The sequence below is a fragment of the Rhinolophus sinicus genome, linkage group LG01 (genome assembly GCF_036562045.2).
Source record: "Rhinolophus sinicus isolate RSC01 linkage group LG01, ASM3656204v1, whole genome shotgun sequence".
Classification (NCBI taxonomy): Eukaryota; Metazoa; Chordata; class Mammalia; order Chiroptera; family Rhinolophidae; genus Rhinolophus; species Rhinolophus sinicus.
Window position 1 is genome coordinate 183,692,451 of NC_133751.1, and position 16,617 is coordinate 183,709,067.

The following is a 16,617-nucleotide window of genomic DNA, read 5'->3' on the forward strand; positions in this document are numbered from 1 at the left end:
CTGTCACATCTCGACTTTTCCCCCATGCTCTTCAGTCTCAGTTTCTTGTTAAAACAAAGGAGAGCTATTTTATCTCAGTTCACTACTATGGGTAGTTTGTGATCTATGTCTAACATTCATTCTATACTCAGGGATTTCTTTACAATTATCCCAGCCATGGGAATATTTTCTTGTTGGTTTTCCCACTGATCCACCCAAAAGTTCAGATTGCATGACGTAGGGCCAAGATTAGGGTGAGGCAAGTGAGGTTGGGTCACGCAAGTGCACTGTCAGGTTCTCACTTTGCTTAAAATTGTGATATACTGTTCAGCATGGATTTTTTTGCATTAATTTTGATTACTAAGTTTTTTTGCACCTGTTATAATTTTGCCTCAATTGCCTCACCCTAGTTCCTGCCCTGCCATGACACTTGACCCATTTAAGTCCGCGAGTACTAGGTAGCCTGGTGTGTTGAAAGAACATTGAAACCCAGGAGAGATGGTTCTAAGTTTTAATTCTGCATGTCACTAGCTGCATGGCTTTGGATGAGTCACCTTCCCACTTGGGACCCCAGGCGCCTCCTCTGAAACATTTAGTTTTAAACATTTATGAGAAGCTCAAAGATGGCAGGACAATGTGTCCCAGCCCTTTTACTACTCTCCATGTCTCCAAATAGCACCAAATCCAGTGCTTTGCACAGAGTGGGCATTCAAAAAATGTCTTCTAGCAAATGTTTGGTTTTGGTTTTTGTTGTTTTGTTTTTTTTAGCATATTGGAACAAAAATATGGACCAAGGTCCAAAACAAAAAGCTTACAGAAATTAAAAACATTCTGCAAATGAAAACAAAACCTCCCCAAATAAGAATGTTGCCCCTCCCTCATTCTTCCCAGAGAAAAAAATGAATCTGAAATCATTGCCCTTTCTGATTCATTTACATATGGCAAAGACTTACTGTCTTTTTTCCCCTGCCTTTTTAAATATTCTATTCAAATATTTCAGGTTATGAGTGAACCAGGCTTGTGTAATCATCAGCCCTCAGGGATTTTTTCCATCTAAAGATACCAGTACCACCCTAATGAGTCACATTTGGTAAAATGTAACGTCTGTGAGAAAAGGTTATAAACATGCAGCAATGCCCAAAGCAGCTGTAGAAATGCAAAGGAAACAGAATCTCCACTTCTTAACTAGTTCTTCATATTTAAATCTGCATAACTAGAAAGTAGGGGGAGAGAACATTTGTGCATATAGCTTAAACCCCTTTGCCTTCTTTACCTGACTAACAAAGGGAGGGAGAGAGGGAAGGAGAAGGGAAGGAAGATACTGGTTCAGTGGTAAAACAAATTACTCTGCTTTAAGAGCTCCTTTCTTTATTCTTAACTCATTTTATATTATGCCATCTTTCCCATTTATTTACTCTCTGACCAGTGGTAGAAAATCGAGAGCAGAACCACTTCTGAGATCTCTTAACCGTGTTATTTTGCAAATTGGCTCTGGACACAGTAAGTACACAATAATAGTTTTTGATATCTTACTTTCATATTTGATAATACTTACCTTGTCTCAGAAGCAAAGGTCTGGTACAGGGGGTCTTCTAAAGGTAATTAAGGATGGTGGCTCATGAGAAAGAATGGACATATATCTGCAATGTCCCTGTCCTCGCCGTGTTTTGGATAACTCTAAGCCAAGTGCTTCTCCAAGTACTCAAGTCTAAGACAGTAGTCAGAAAATATCTTGGCACCTATACAAGTAATACAAAAGAACCTTCATTGAAATATAATGCAAGCAGTTTACTTCCTGATAAGGAAATTAGAACTCAGTAACAAACCACTTAATACAATAAAATTTCTTTTTAAAAATTCTGATTTGAGAGCAGGTTCCTATATCCTTTCTGCTCATCACAGACTTTCCCTAACAAGGCAGTCAGACAAACCACTTCAACCTAAAATCTGAGTCCCTGAAACTATATTTAATAACTTGTGTGACTAGTTATTGAAAGCAAAAGGCTCGGCAATTCTAAGCTCACCTTTAAAACCACCTCAGAATAGTCATATTAACAGTAACCACAGATACCTTGAGCTGAAAACAGTTTAGCTTGCATTCAAAATAACGTTTTGAAGGTTCTGAAAAAGAGAAATTCATAATGTCCATTCTATTACTTCTTTAAAAATTGAATTCTACTATAATGACCTGGAAAATGGGAGTGAACAGCACCATCCAGCTTGTTCTTTAGAAATGACCTGTCTTCTTTAACTTCACTTATGAAGCAACACTTGCACTGAACTTTATGCCAGTGATAGTACAAAGCAAATCATCTTCTCTAACAGGTTTTCCTAGCTGCTAACATGCTTAAGCAGCAGTTGTAGACGCTGAACTATTTTGCTAAGATGCATCTAGTAATCCTACATTAAAGTGATATGTACTATGGACCAATGGCTTGTTCAGTGCCTTTATCACCATCCATGAGAAGAAAGTCAATGTCATGTACCCAGGAGGAGTCCCAATCCAGCACCTTCACTGGTATTTCCATGAGAAATGCACCATTCACCAAAGGTACTAAGACTAGTGACCTTGACGTTTAGACCTGCGAAATTTCTGCCCAAATGTAAGCTTTCGCCTTGACCATGAGCTCAATGTGAGCCAAGGAAGAGATGTGACAGCTTAAAAAAAAAAAAAAAAGAAAGGTGAATTTGCCCTTGGGCTTAATATAATTGGGGGAGTGTTTCTCCAGCTCTACTTGAACTGGTCAGACTGCACCTGGGCGTACTGTATTCTTTCCTGGGAACTATCATTTAAGAGGAACAATGATAAACTGGAGCATGTCTGGAAGAGAGAGAACAGGATAGAAAGAAAGCTGAAAACTACAACGTGTGAGGAGCATTGAATGAACTGGTGGAAGCCGTTTATACTGGAAAAGAAAACTTTTTTCAAATGCTTCAAGGGCTGGCATACAGAAGAGGGAACTGTTTTATTTGGCCAGAGAGTAGAACTAAGACTATGAGAGAAAAAGACATCAATGTGAGGCAAAACTTTCTGAAGATTATAGTTGTTTAAAATTGGCATTTATTCATTTAATAAATATGGAGCTTCTACTCTGTGTTCTAGGCCCTGGAGAAACAGTGGTGAATAGCAGGGAACCCACGGAGCTTTCATTCTAGGACCAAGCTGTGTCAGATGATGGCACATTTCTCATACTTCAATATTTTAATGAGGTAACCATAAATTGAGGGTTTTGGAGCAGGAAGTCAAGGATTTGATGTCCAAAGCTCTGTCAACCCTGAAACTCTATGTTGTGGTTACTCGAATGTTAAACTAGATGCAGCTTGATGGTCTCCTAGCCATTGGTCAGGATGCAGTTCTGATTCTGTGGCTTCGCCAAGTCTTCTGTCAATCAATGCATGCATTGCTGCCTCTGCTAAGGGTTTTTAGAGGGACTGAGTGGCATGGAGGGTAAAGAGAGAGGACACTATAAAATTTCTTCCATATGTAATCTACCATGGAGGAAAAATAATTTTTCTTATGCTCCATATTTACCCACAAAGATCTGATTGCCATTTCTATTACTTTTATTCTTTTTCAACTTGTCATTATTAGTTGGGGAAGGGGCGTTCTACCTTTACAAATCAATTTCCACTAGTTAATCTCTTTGACTAACTATCATAGAATCATAGCCTGTTACGGTGGGATGAAATGTTATAGAAAATTTAATGAAGCCCCTTCATTTTATATATGAGAAAACAAATTTAGCAGAATACTTTAAAAGAAGCCCTGAGTACTAAAGACAGAAACACTAGTAACTACTAGAATTTTAGGCAGAATACCTATTTTGGGCCTGGAAAATTTTATGAAGAATCAAGTAGAACATCCAGAAATTACAAAGTTAATATTGAAATTTAATTTAATGAACGCATAAAGTAGCAGTTTAGACCCAGTCGAAGAGAGAATGTAAACTAGCAGATCTACCTGAAGTTATCCAAAATGTAGCACAAAGAGGTAGTGAGATGGAAAATACGAAAGAAGCTGAAAAATGAGTAGAGAGCAAATGTCTACCATAGATCAAACCAAATCCAAGTTTCAGAAGGGGATAAAGCTTTGTGTTAACCAGGTGGTTAAAAGTGGGTCCACAATCAGAAGCTAGTTTATATTTGGGTATTTTGATCATATAATAGTATAGGATTATAAAATAATGCCCATAATATTCCTGATCAGGACAGAGGCTGACTGAGTCGGGTAGCATTCAATATGGTAATTTTCAGAGGTGTCAAATGTTCTCTGGAGTGCTGAGGGACACCTATTGTTCTATCTCAATAGCATCCACAGGCTTGGTCACCGCTTTGGCTTGGGAAGAAGGGTCACCTTTGAAAACAGAGCCCCTCTGTTCTTCACCTGAATATGGAGCAACTCATTCCATAAAAGAATAAAACTGGATGATGAGAACTCATCCTCGAATGAAATTAGGACCACAATTAAAAGGCCTGTCGTAAAATTATGAAACGGTGGTACATGTTTCATATTGATCATGTTTCTAGGACCGACTTTTCTCTAGTGATTAATAGTAACAGATATCTTAAGAGAATAATACATTTTGTAGAGCAAAGAACACGGAAGTTGCAGAGATCTGTGACGAGAGAAGTGGGTAGTAGTCAGCTTCGGAGGGATAGGGAAATGTCTGAGTTCCTGGGGCCCCTCTAAGATAAGAAGAGAAAATGGGAGCTGGTCAAAGCCTGGCCCTGAGGCTGAATAGGAGAAAAAGGCAGGTGGGATTCCCCAGCAAGGAGTAACTGCAGTCTACATAACTCCTTGCTCCTTACTATATTCAGATATGGAACAACAGTACAGGTAGAGCCTTCCTAAAGACCACGGCAAAGTAATAGCTCAAAGTAATAGTTGGGTAGTTTCTGGCAGTATGGTTCTCTAGATATTCATGTTTCTGGCAATATGGTTATCTAGATATTCTTTAAAAACTTTTCACTCGGAAAACTCTAAAAACACTGGACTAAAACTGGACTAAAAATCATCTTTTTAAACATATGGCTGAGCTGATAAGAAAGGAAAGCAAACCCTAGCAGCCTGGACTGAAATGGGAGCCAGAATCTAGAGACACATTAAAGCTGTTGCTTGTCTTGTGGCCCATGTGGTCTTTCCTTTGTGGTTACCACCATGCAAAGCTGCAAAGAAGGTAAAATGCAGGACCTGGAAATTTCCTTAAATGCCTGGAACTCATAAGTCTCCCCGTTTGGGGTGAAGGGCTCACATGCATGTTGGGGGCACAATTTCAGCTCTGCCTTGGACGTCACTTTCCACGTGCACAATGCCTCAAATCATCCAGATGAGAGCTGAGGGACTTTTCAGGTCTCGGCAATGCAGAGCCTGGCATGAGCACAGTCCTATACATGCATGTGGCCTTCTTTATTCCCAGGCATGCATCAGAGCTTTCCAAAGCCCCTCTGTAGGTCTCATGCTCCAGTTTTTATTTTTAAGCTTTTGGTTAGTCTAATGCCTTCCTCCAACTGGTGTCCATCCCCTCAGGCAACTATGAAATTAAATAATTGCCTGTAATTATTTTTCACAAATGCTTATGGGTGAAAAGCTTTTCACACTGGGTGAGCTCTGAGTTAGGTCAAATATCCAGTCTTGCAAGTGAGGTTTTCCAGGGAGCCACCAGACCGGTCATGTAATTCTTTGGGACTGAAGCTTTGAAGGCGCTCCAGCCCCTTTCCACTCCTTCCAGGGGCTGCCAGGCTGCTGGTTTTCACCTAGAATGCAGGTTGTTAGTTTTTAAGAATATCGCAAAGCAGAAATGTCCAGGATGGACTAGGGCAAGTTAAAAATGCCACAAAGCTCATTTCTTTTACTGAGATTGAGCTTTCTTTCTTCCTTTTCCCTTTTTTTTTTTAAACAAACACTCCCCAGATTGTTGCTAGCCTTTGGGAGTTCTGAAAAAGTGGATTCTGACTGTTCTGCCAGTTTCTTGCTGCTTTTGTGGAGGAAAGAATTTTCTGAGGTCCTTCCTTTGCTATTTACACTGATGTCACCTCGATAGGGAGTTTGAATAGACATACTTTGTGCATCTGGAAACCCGTTGGCCCAAATAGCACAGTGTTCCTTTTTTAAAAAATTAAGCTTGCGACATCTAAGAAGAGAAATCTAGCCCACCTCATAATTAAACTCTTATGGAAAAAAATGTACATTTCCCCACCATCTCCTTTTCCTTCCTAAACTTGCTTTAGCACTAGAGACTACAAAAGTGAATGAATGACTAAATGAATGAATGTATCAATAAATCAACTACATTTGTGGCTCATCAAAGGGTTAGTAGGTACAGAGACTTAAACACAAAAGGCACTCAAAGATTGGTGTTGAATCAAAATAGATTGGCTCAAAACAGGCAAAATTTCCTGTTCTCTGTTATATCTTACACTACTCATAACATCAAATCTTGAGTTTTATATTTATCCCATATAAAATTGTGTAATCTTTTATAATGAAGATTTCCCACTTCATTTTTATGGAATATATCTTAATTTGGTTAGAAAACAAGTCCTATAATATAGTTAAAATAAATTCTTTCCATAAAAGAAAGGAACAAAGGAGAAAGGAGGAGCAGAAGAAAGGAGGAAGGAGAGAGGAAGATACTTTTGCCAGTTGTCAAGGTGGTGGCCGCCGCCAATTTTTAAAAGTATTTTGGGAGGGTCACAGTGCACCCTGGCCTCTCAGCCATTGACTCAGTTTTTCCTCTCCCCGGCGCTGCGGTGCCTGGGTCAGCGAGCTGGGGGACTCCGGGCTGAAGTGGCCAAGCTGTTGGGAGGGGCCCAAGTGAACTCTTGAAGGACTCAAGATTGTCTAAAGCCATAGGGAAAATGTGGGAAATCCATCATCACCATTGCCAGAAAGAGCAATTTATGGTTTTGTTCTTTTTTAAGTTCCCAGTTTGGCTTCATACTATATCTCGTGTGTGCTTGTATTCCTGAGTCTTGGCTAAACTCCTTAGGCTTAACCGACTGACCTCAAAAGTATTGGGCAGTTGCATTGCCTGTCTACCTCCTCATTACTATAGTAATCGGCTATGTACTCTTATTTGGAATAAACATGGTATCTCTCCACTCAACTCTGTTCATACAATCACAGATAACTATGCTCAAAGTCAACAGCATAAGCAATACCAAGAGGCCATCCCAGCTTTAAGAGATATTCTTATTTGTGAAGTAAACCAAATGTTCTTTTTTGCAGCCAAATAACTTTATACCAAACACTAAATTATACGTAGAGTAACATCAAACATTTATCATAAATTTTTGACATAATAATTTTGATCATAATTATCTCTTATTAATACCTCGTATTGAAATATTTTTTAAAATGTAAGTTAAATTACTCTTAAATTAAGTTCTATTAATATTGTAAATGTTCTCAAATATTGGTTATTAATAGACAGAATACATAAAATACTTCATTACCATATAACAGACTTTTTAACAAATATTGAATAAAAACTAACACTTAACACAGATATAATTATTTTCCATCAGAAAATTTATAATTAGCTCCGTTGAAGGACATTAGTTAAAAAAGCCTATTTGGAAACAACCCAAAGGGATTCCTGTGTCTCATATCTTTCTTTCTTAATTTGTTATAATAAATGAGTCATAATATTTTAAGAGGATTAAAGCAGCTTATAATGAAAGTGTGACATTTAAAGGACTTACAAAAGCTTTAGTAACAATATAATAGGATTGTAATAAAATATAATATGATGGGATAAGATAACATGATTCTTTCATTTCCTGTTCTTACTAGCAAATTACAAAAGAAAAAAAAAAAAACAATAAGGAAGTAGCTTTTAATTTTGTTTCATTCTTTGTTAGAGAAAATGTGAAGGTTAAATAGAACCTGGCTATGTATAAACACACATACACACACAAATATTGAGTTAACTCAATTTTATAAATGTGTAATGAAAATGCTATAATAAATCATTTTATGTCCTTACTTCTCTAATGATTCCATTTAATTAATAATGACTATAAAAGCAGGTCTTCAATTGCTATTCTAACAAACACAGCCTATATCTTTCAAAACTGTTTTATCTTCAATAAATACTTAAAATCATCTAAGGAAAAGCAAATAGTATTTTTCTCAGTTCTTATGACATTAAGTCTTAGAACTTTCACATGTGAAAAGTACTCTGAGAAGTAGGAAGGTTCTTAAAGACATCAGGCATGGACTCTTCAAAAACAAATAGGGGGATTATTCCAGATTAAAAGAGAAAAAAATCCAAAAACTGAATGTAATATGTGGCCATTGATTTGATACTAATTTTAGAAAGTTATAAAAGATATTTTGAGAATAACTGGGGAAATCTGAAGTGGATTGGCTATTATCAATAAATTACTTTTCATTTTCTTAGGTGTGTTAATGATATTGTTTTATAGGAGAATGTTCTTTTTGGAGGGATGTATGCTCAAGTTTTTAGAGCTGAAGTCTACAACTTACTTTCAAAAGATTCAGAAGAAAATATATACATCATAGTTGTCAGGCTGGGAATGTATAACCTGATTCTAATCATGAAATGTGGTGAACAGAAATGCATTTTCTCCTTCAAGGAAAAACTTGTTGCCCTTGTTCCTGGGAGAGCAGTCAAGAGACAGCCTCCAGCTAGCAGCCATTAAGGGACTGCTGTTACTACACAGAGACCCCTTGCCCAAGGTCATGCCCTTCAGTGATCATTGAAATGGATCAAAGGCATGTCCATTTTGGACCAATGGGAGACAATTCAGAGAGGTCCATTTTAGCTTCAGAGGTCCTCGTAGAGTCACTACTGCTGTCAGTCCTACCTTGTAGCTCAATTTCTCCCCCTGCCCAGTTATCTCCTACGCACCCACCTTCCACACACAGGGCACAACCTAATAAACATGTGATCATTAAACTCTATTCCAAAGTCTTCTTGGATAACTCCACCTGTAACACAAGATGGACATCAGATAACCTCCAAATGAGGAACATTTTTATTTTAAGTTCTGTTTTCTTGAAAAAACGCCAATGTCATCAAAGACAAAGAAAGGCTGTGGAAATGTTTCATATTAAAAGAAACTAAAAAGACATGACAACTAAATGTCACATATGATGCTGGACGACTGCATCTTGTACTGGAAACAAATGCCCAAAAGTGCATTATTGGATTAGTTGACAAAATACGGATTGTAGATTAGCTATATTGAATCAATTTTAAATTTCCTGTGATTGATAAGTATACAGTGGTTATGTAAGAGAATGTCCTAGTTCTTAGAAAACAGACACTGAAATATATGGGGAAAGGGGACACAATATAATCAACTTCCTCTTAAATGGTTTAAAAAAACTACATACATACATACACAGAGAGAATATAAAAGCAAATGGGGCAAATATTTAACAATTGGTGAATCTAGGTAAAGGGGATATGAGAGGATTCTTTGTATTTTTCTTGCAACTTTTCCGTAAGCTTGAAATTATTTTCAAATAAGAAATATATATGTGTGTTTATGTTACTATGCTATTTACATATATAGATACATATGTATATAACATATAAATGACTACAAATCAACCAGATATAGCAAAATGTTAACAATTGACCTAGATTATAGATATGTTTTTTTTCTGTACTATTCTTTCAACTGCTCTGAATGTGTGAAATTTTTCATTAAAAAGTTGGAAAAAAAATAGGAGCCAGGATGTTTGCTATTGCTTAACTCTTTAAGGTTGGAAGACTGTACCTTCTGAAGCACTGTGCCTTTATTTTCAGGTTGCTGCCCAAATTTAAAGGTTACTCTGTCTGCGATTAACTGAGAACATCGATTAGCATACCAATTAGATTCTTAAAGTTTTCCCCTCTATAAGGTAGAACTCTTTAATCATTAATTATTTACCTCCTTACTGTAAGAAACCCCATAAGATATAAATTCTAAGTTCCAAATCTTTGTCTCTTTTCATTCTCTGCTGTATCTGTACTTGCTAGAACAATTCCTAGAACACAGAATATGCTCAATAAATATCTGTTAAAAGAACAAGTGAGAAAGACCGAAAATAAATGTAATCTTGGTATAGGTTAATAAGTTGACCTACTAAACATCAACTCCTACCATTATGGTGAAACATTAAGTTTGGTTTTACTTTTTGTTTGTTTCCTCTTTCTTAATGCAAGTTGGGAGAATCTAAATTCTAGATTTTAGCAATCAAGTCGCTCATCTGGATGAACCTGGGAGAGAAAGTAGTGAAGGTAGTGCTGCTGGGTTCCTTGAGGGAGAGGCAGAGAGCTGTTTGAATGCAGGCCCTTCCTTCCGGGCAGTTAGGTATAAAGTGACCTGTGACCTTGAGCAAAGGGGTGTAGCCACCGCTGAAGGCCTAGGAAGAGAGGACTCACCACATAGCATCGAGCTGCCTTGAGATCAGGGGAACCAACGCTCCACCACACTTGAAGGAGAGATCTAAAGCCTCTATGAAGCGACACATCAGAAAATATAGTTTCTTTATGAGCCAAGTGTCAGTGTTCACTCAAAGAGGCCGGAAATGAGTAAAGCTGCAGGAGATAGATCAGCCAGGAGTCAGAATGCAAAAATCAGAGCTGGAACAAGAACCAAGAGGAATCTACATAGTTGCGGAAATAGGGTGCATCAGTTTACCAATAAGGGGCTTGTGTTAACCACAAAACAACAGCCTTCCCATGATCATGACTTCCTGGCAAACCACTGGGGTCTTGCTGATGGTGCTGGTGGTGAACCGGACTCAGTCTTCCATGGCAAGTGTCACCCTGAGACACAGGCGACTGTTGTTTCAGGGATCCCTTTATAGTCTTGTCATGCAGGGTCTCAGCTCCCGGTCCCCGCATAAGAACACAAGACATGGTGAGGCCAAAAAGGAACACCCACAGAGCCATAGATACGGGAGTCATACCACTATGTTCTTGCTGGTGGCTGAGTTGGGGACACAGGAAGCAGGAACCACACGATCTGCAATCTGCCGCCCGCTTCTCTGCCAACCAACACATCTACCCCTTGTTAACTGCAATCTGCGCTTGTTAGTGCAGCTACGGCAGTTATATCAGTGGCTAACAGCTAACTGGTTACAGCTGAAGGCCAATTAATCACAGCTGATGGCCATCTACTACCCGAGCCAGCACCTTTCCATGTGAGGTCAAGAGCCTGGAAATGGCTCTCTGGGACTCTGCCCCCATAAGTCTACTTTACTACACTCACTATTTCTACTTCCAGCTCAGAATCAGAGAAAGTTGATCGAAGTCTAACCACGAGCCTTCAATTTTTCATCTTTATCCTCCTGTCCAGCCCTCACCTTCTCATTTTCAAATCTAGGGAGCTGCTTGCTTTATTTAAAATAATTGTTTAAATTTGTAATTAGTTATTTTGCATTGAATAATAATAATTATCTTTTTCACTAACACACCCAGCAAATATCCGAAGTGTTTTCAAGGTGGCATCTTATACTGCTTAAAAAGGACCCCACTTCCCAACCTCTTGACATATTGTATTGTAATGTTAGAATTAAAATCAGTAGAGTAGTCTTAATACAGAGGTACATTGTAAGACATGATTTATGATATGTACGTGTCCTGAGAAACATGATTAATGGTTGGGTTTAATTTTTGATAGTTTACCCATCTACAGTGAGAGCGTTATATAATGTGTCTCCATCTTTGTCTTGGAATTATTTCATTGAGAAATACTCAGCCATTGGCCTATCCCAAGGTTTGGCCTGGAAGAGGACTTTACTACGGATATCACCAGTGTGGCCAAGAGCTGAGTTAACGGGAGGGGAGTATTACTTCAAAAGCAGAGTAAGTTAGTACAGCAAAGTAGAGGCAGTAAAACATTAACGAGGTTTAATTAACTTCCATGGATTTAGCTATAATTTTGCAATAAATTCTAGAAAGAAGCTATTTTACTTTCATTATGAAATTTGGGAGTGTGGGTTTAATATTTTCTCTATTGAATTCCATATGAAGAAGGGTAACATAATTCTTTCAGTATATTTAGGGCTGGCCAGGAAAAACTGTGAAAGATTCTGAAATGGGCAAAAAGATTCCTAGAAATCCTACCCCGAGTGTCTCTTCAGGTTCTAAATGCCTTGGAGGTATTTTACAGTTGTGTAAGTTGTAGACAACTTATATTGTTGCAAATGATCCTTGTCCAGAGAAATGCAAATGAATTGTGTCTAGTGGAGTGTAACTGATTATTGCCCTGTGAGGATTGGCCGGTTTTGCAACTGTTGATAAATTCATTTCAACATTCTTGATGGCTCACATATTTGTGATTCTTGGACTTCTGCTTTTAACCCATGTAACATTTTACTGATTCTCTCATTAACTAATGAGTTAAATAAAACCTTTGAAACATGTTAATTTTATGTATGCTTACATTAACTTACACAGTGGGAAGTTCGCAAACTTAATTGTCCGACCTTGTATTTGTGAGTTATGATTTACCTGTTTAAAAATTATCTTTTTGAAGTTTGTTTTCTACCTTATTGAGATTAATTGACATATAATATGTTAGTTTCAGGTATACAACATCATGATTTGATATTGGTATGAATTACAAAATGATCACAACGAGTCCAGTTAATATCTGTCCCCATAACATAGTCACAAATTTTTTTCTTGTGATGAGAACTTTTAAGATTTACTCTCTTAGCAACTTCAAATATGCAATACAGTATTATTAACTACAGTCGCCATGCTGTACATTACATCCTCATGACATATTTATTTTATAACTGGAAATTTGTACCTTTTGACCCCTTCACCCATTTCATCCATTGCCCACCCTCTGGTAACCACCAATCTGTTCTCTATATCTTTGACCTTGGTTTTTTAAAAAATTATCTTTTAGTAAGTCTTTAGTCAAAAGTGTTGGTCTGACTTTGGGAGGAGAATTGACAGCAGGGAGAGAAGGGTGGGGATGTGGTAAAGTTTTTTTAAAAATGTGTATGAAGTTTCTTTCTGGTCCATTCAATTTCCAAAACCAAATTTACCTTCCACTCCTAGGATAATGATGGAACTGAACATCAGGATGGGGAAGCACTCACTTAGACAAATGTGGCGCTTGGGGGTGGGTGTTTAAGAATAATACCAGGCAAGTAGGGAAGGCTTTAAAGGAAGAGAATTCTGATTCTACCTCAAATCTGATATTCCCAAGTGAAATTCTTTCTTTAGGGATCCCAGACTCTCTTTCTCTCACCCCTACCTGTTCTCTTTTAAGACTGTGTGTTTGAAGCCAGGTCCTTGATGAGACTGTTGGAAACGGAATTTGGGGGGAAGGGGGAGTGAAGGGGAGGACCAATAAGCAAGATTAATGTAATTGTTTTGCACAGCTAGGATGTTTAACACAGTATTCAAATACGTGCAGCTTTCCTTTTCTCTCTTGCTTGCTCTTTTTTTTTTTTTTCCTTTTTCTCTTTTTTTTTTGCAGTTAGACTGAAACCACGTTAATCCCTGAAAGGGACAGAGGAAGCAATCTAAGCCAATGTTCCAGCCCTCCCAAAACTACAACGTAATTGGTTAAATGTGGCTCTTTGCCTGATCAGCACAATAGTTTGCGAACACAAAATGCCTTCTTTGTCCTGAGGATACTGTCTGCCTCACCAAACTGGGATGAAGAGAGGTCACAGCAGCCCCAAAGAAGTTCCAGTTATATTTAATCGGTAACTGTCCTTGCCTCAACTCTCCCTTGGGATATCTAAATATTTCTAGGGTGTTTACATGGAGTTGAGTGTTATTTCTACATTCCCCTCTCCAGTCTGTTTTCTTTCTCTTCTGTCACCCTGGTCTCTCCAGTTGTTAAACTTCCTTCTTTCCTCCCAGTTCCTCCTCACCAAGTACTTCCATGTAATCTAGAAACAATCACAAACATTTCTGAGCAGTATTTTATGGCTGTTAAGATCTAGAGCCCTGGAGTCAGACAGACCTTGGTATCTAATTGCAGTGCCCTTTTTTTACCTACCTGTGTGGACTTGGGAAATTAGTCAAAAGCTCGAAGCTTCAGTTTCCCCATCTATAAAAGAAGGATAATAATACCTAGTTTATTGGGCAGCTGTGAGGATGAAATAAGGCAATTAAGTGCAGCTTAGTGTCTGACAGTCATCTATCATTATTACAATTTCCTTCTCTATCTCCAGTCTCCTATTTCCTATTTTCCCTCTCTCTGTAGTGCGCTCCTATTTCCGATTTTCTTATTTGTAGAGATACTACTTCACATCTTCCCCCTCAATCCAACATAGATACTGACAGGGTTCAGGACATGCTACCCCAAAATATGCCAACTTGGCATATTGACTATTTTAAGCTGAAGGAATTTGAGAAACAGCAGGAACAGGAAGGCTTTTCTGACCTTCCTCTGAAGCAGTTCATGAGACCCACATGTGAGAGGTGCCTCCCTATACCCAGGGGAAAGGAGTATCTTTATCTCCGAAGGTGGAGGGATGGACGTGGAGAGGAATCTGACAAAACAGGACTTGCTAGATTCTCCCCCACCCCCTTTACTACCCTTAGCTCATATCTCTTTGTCCCATCACATATGACTCCACTTTGCATCAAACACTCAGGTTTAACTGTTTCTTCAGGTCTTCATTAGGAAGCCTTCTTTATGAAGGCTCCCACATCATATAACACTTGTATTAAATAAATTTGTATGCTTTTCTGTCTCTTAAATTAATATAAGTTTTATATATAATTGCACTTATATTAAATTTATATTTAATTATTTATAATTAATATAAATCAATTAAAATTAATTTGTTCATCTGCCTTTTGTTATAAGGGCTCTAGCTGAGAATTTAGAAAGGTAGGAGGCAAAGATATTCTTTTCCTCCCTCTAATGCTAAATCAAAGACAGTGTTCTCACGTACTATATCATTTTCTTTTTATTACAATCAATTCCACTTTATTCACCTATGTTCTGGGGAGAAAAACCCATCAGTCAACAATGGACAGTGTCTGGCTCATAGTAAGACCTGAAGAAGTGTGAGATATCCTTGTTCTTATATTTATTAGTCGTTTTATTAGGATGCATTATGAAATAATTCACAGAACTAACATGACTTGGTTGAAAAGTAGCAAATTCTTGGGTATCCAGCTTATTTAATGATCAATGGTTCTAATCAGAGAGCTTGCTTGATTATATTATTTGTAATTAGACAACATTTTGGATTTATGTTTCATCCTAAGAGAAACCATCAGCTGAAAGATACCACTGTGAGCAACAAAATAGTGGTTTCCCCCTGTTAGAGTAAAGCTGCACTGGGCTCATTCTTTCCTTTCCAAAACGAGGACATTCCAATCCTGTGATAATGTTCTACTAAAAGAGTTTATTTATTTTACATCAAATGATGTGTGTTGATGAGTTCATTTTTTGTGAGGAAGATTGCTACAACATAGCTGGGCTTCTTGCTATCATCTCACTGAGTTGCTATAATCCAGCTGGCCAGAGAACACATCAGCTGTCTGCCTCAGCAAGAAAAACACCAGCTCTTCCAAAGAATTTCTGTTGGGGCATTCTTTTAAATGTGATGAATGAGTTATTTACTGATCGCTTGAGAAAAATGTAAAAAGGGGGAAAATGGTCATTCTTTAGGAAATTCCTGAAGGGCAGGCAGTGCATTCAAGCAGGTTCCATTTGCCATGGCTAGAAAAGAGATCTAATTTTTTTTTTTTTTAAATCAAGCTTTTACTTATTTTAGGTTGAATAAATAAGTGAATGTTCTTGTAAATATTTTAATAAAAAGTTTAAATGGAGAGACACTCTCTACAATCGTTTTTTTTCCCCTCCCTGTGTTCTAGGAGATGGTATACATTTCTGAGATCTGAAAATACCACTTTTATGGAGGTTTGGTGCAATATGATCCTTCCGCCTAGATAAGCAGTTTCAAGTGTGTGGTGAAATTCCCTTTCCCCATTTAATCTCTCAGAAAAAAGGCAAACGATGGAGAAATGCCATGTTATACGTGAACTATCATTCCCGAGCCAGGCATCCCTCCCAGACAAAGGAGGACAAGCTTAGTCATTTTACTATCTTCTACATTTCCCCCCATCTTCTTGGTCAGTGCACGTAGAGAACAGTAATTAAGTATACATTTTGTGTGTATGTTGATTATGCTAAAATGAATCCAGAGGTGAATGGGTTCATTTGGAATAGAGTTAATGAAATGAAAGCCCATCTGGAGCAGAATGACAATCAAACAGAAAAGTCATGTTTAATATTATCTAAAGCACCTGGGCAATAGAATAAATAATTTATATCAACTTAGTATTTTTCCATAAGGTAACCAAACAACTGATTTGACTAAGCTTTTATTTCCTGAATTTGCTGGTGGTTTTGGAATTAAGGAGAAAATCGCCAACAGTTTTAAAGGGCAAGCAGTATTTTTAGATTTCCCGAATGAACTCATTCCTGACCTCCACAAGCCTATCCCACATTTTAAATTAGGATCTCTGCTCTACACACTTGACTTACAATTTTACTTATATACTTGAATGCTTATTTGATAAATGTCTCTCTCCCACCAGACTGTAGTTTTGCTTACCTTTATACTCACAGAGCCTACTACAGAGCCTGGCAAATAGTAGACCTCACTATTTATTGACTGGTAGA

The 16,617-nt window shown here is 37.8% G+C and overlaps 1 protein-coding gene and 1 pseudogene across 11 annotated transcripts in view; one reads left to right on the forward strand and one right to left on the reverse strand.

Moving 5' to 3' along the window:
* The window catches only part of CMKLR2 (chemerin chemokine-like receptor 2), a 46,120-nt gene that overhangs the window by 19,399 nt on the left and 10,104 nt on the right, over positions 1 to 16,617 (reverse strand). For 3 of the 11 annotated variants that reach the window (XM_074340890.1, XM_019727071.2, XM_019727072.2), the window contains 3 exons: positions 13,972 to 14,022; positions 10,380 to 10,535; positions 1,535 to 1,718 (listed from right to left, as the gene is read on the reverse strand). The exons of 1 other annotated variant lie outside the window; for it this stretch is intronic. The gene's annotated coding sequence lies outside the window, so the exon portion shown is untranslated. Of the gene's footprint in view, positions 1 to 1,534; positions 1,719 to 10,379; positions 10,581 to 13,971; positions 14,023 to 16,617 lie in introns of all 11 variants that reach the window. 7 more of the 11 variants (XM_074340921.1, XM_019727079.2, XM_074340899.1 and 4 more) reach the window with 4 other exon arrangements.
* Positions 2,602 to 7,233, forward strand: LOC109445089 (phosphatidylinositol N-acetylglucosaminyltransferase subunit P; annotated as a pseudogene).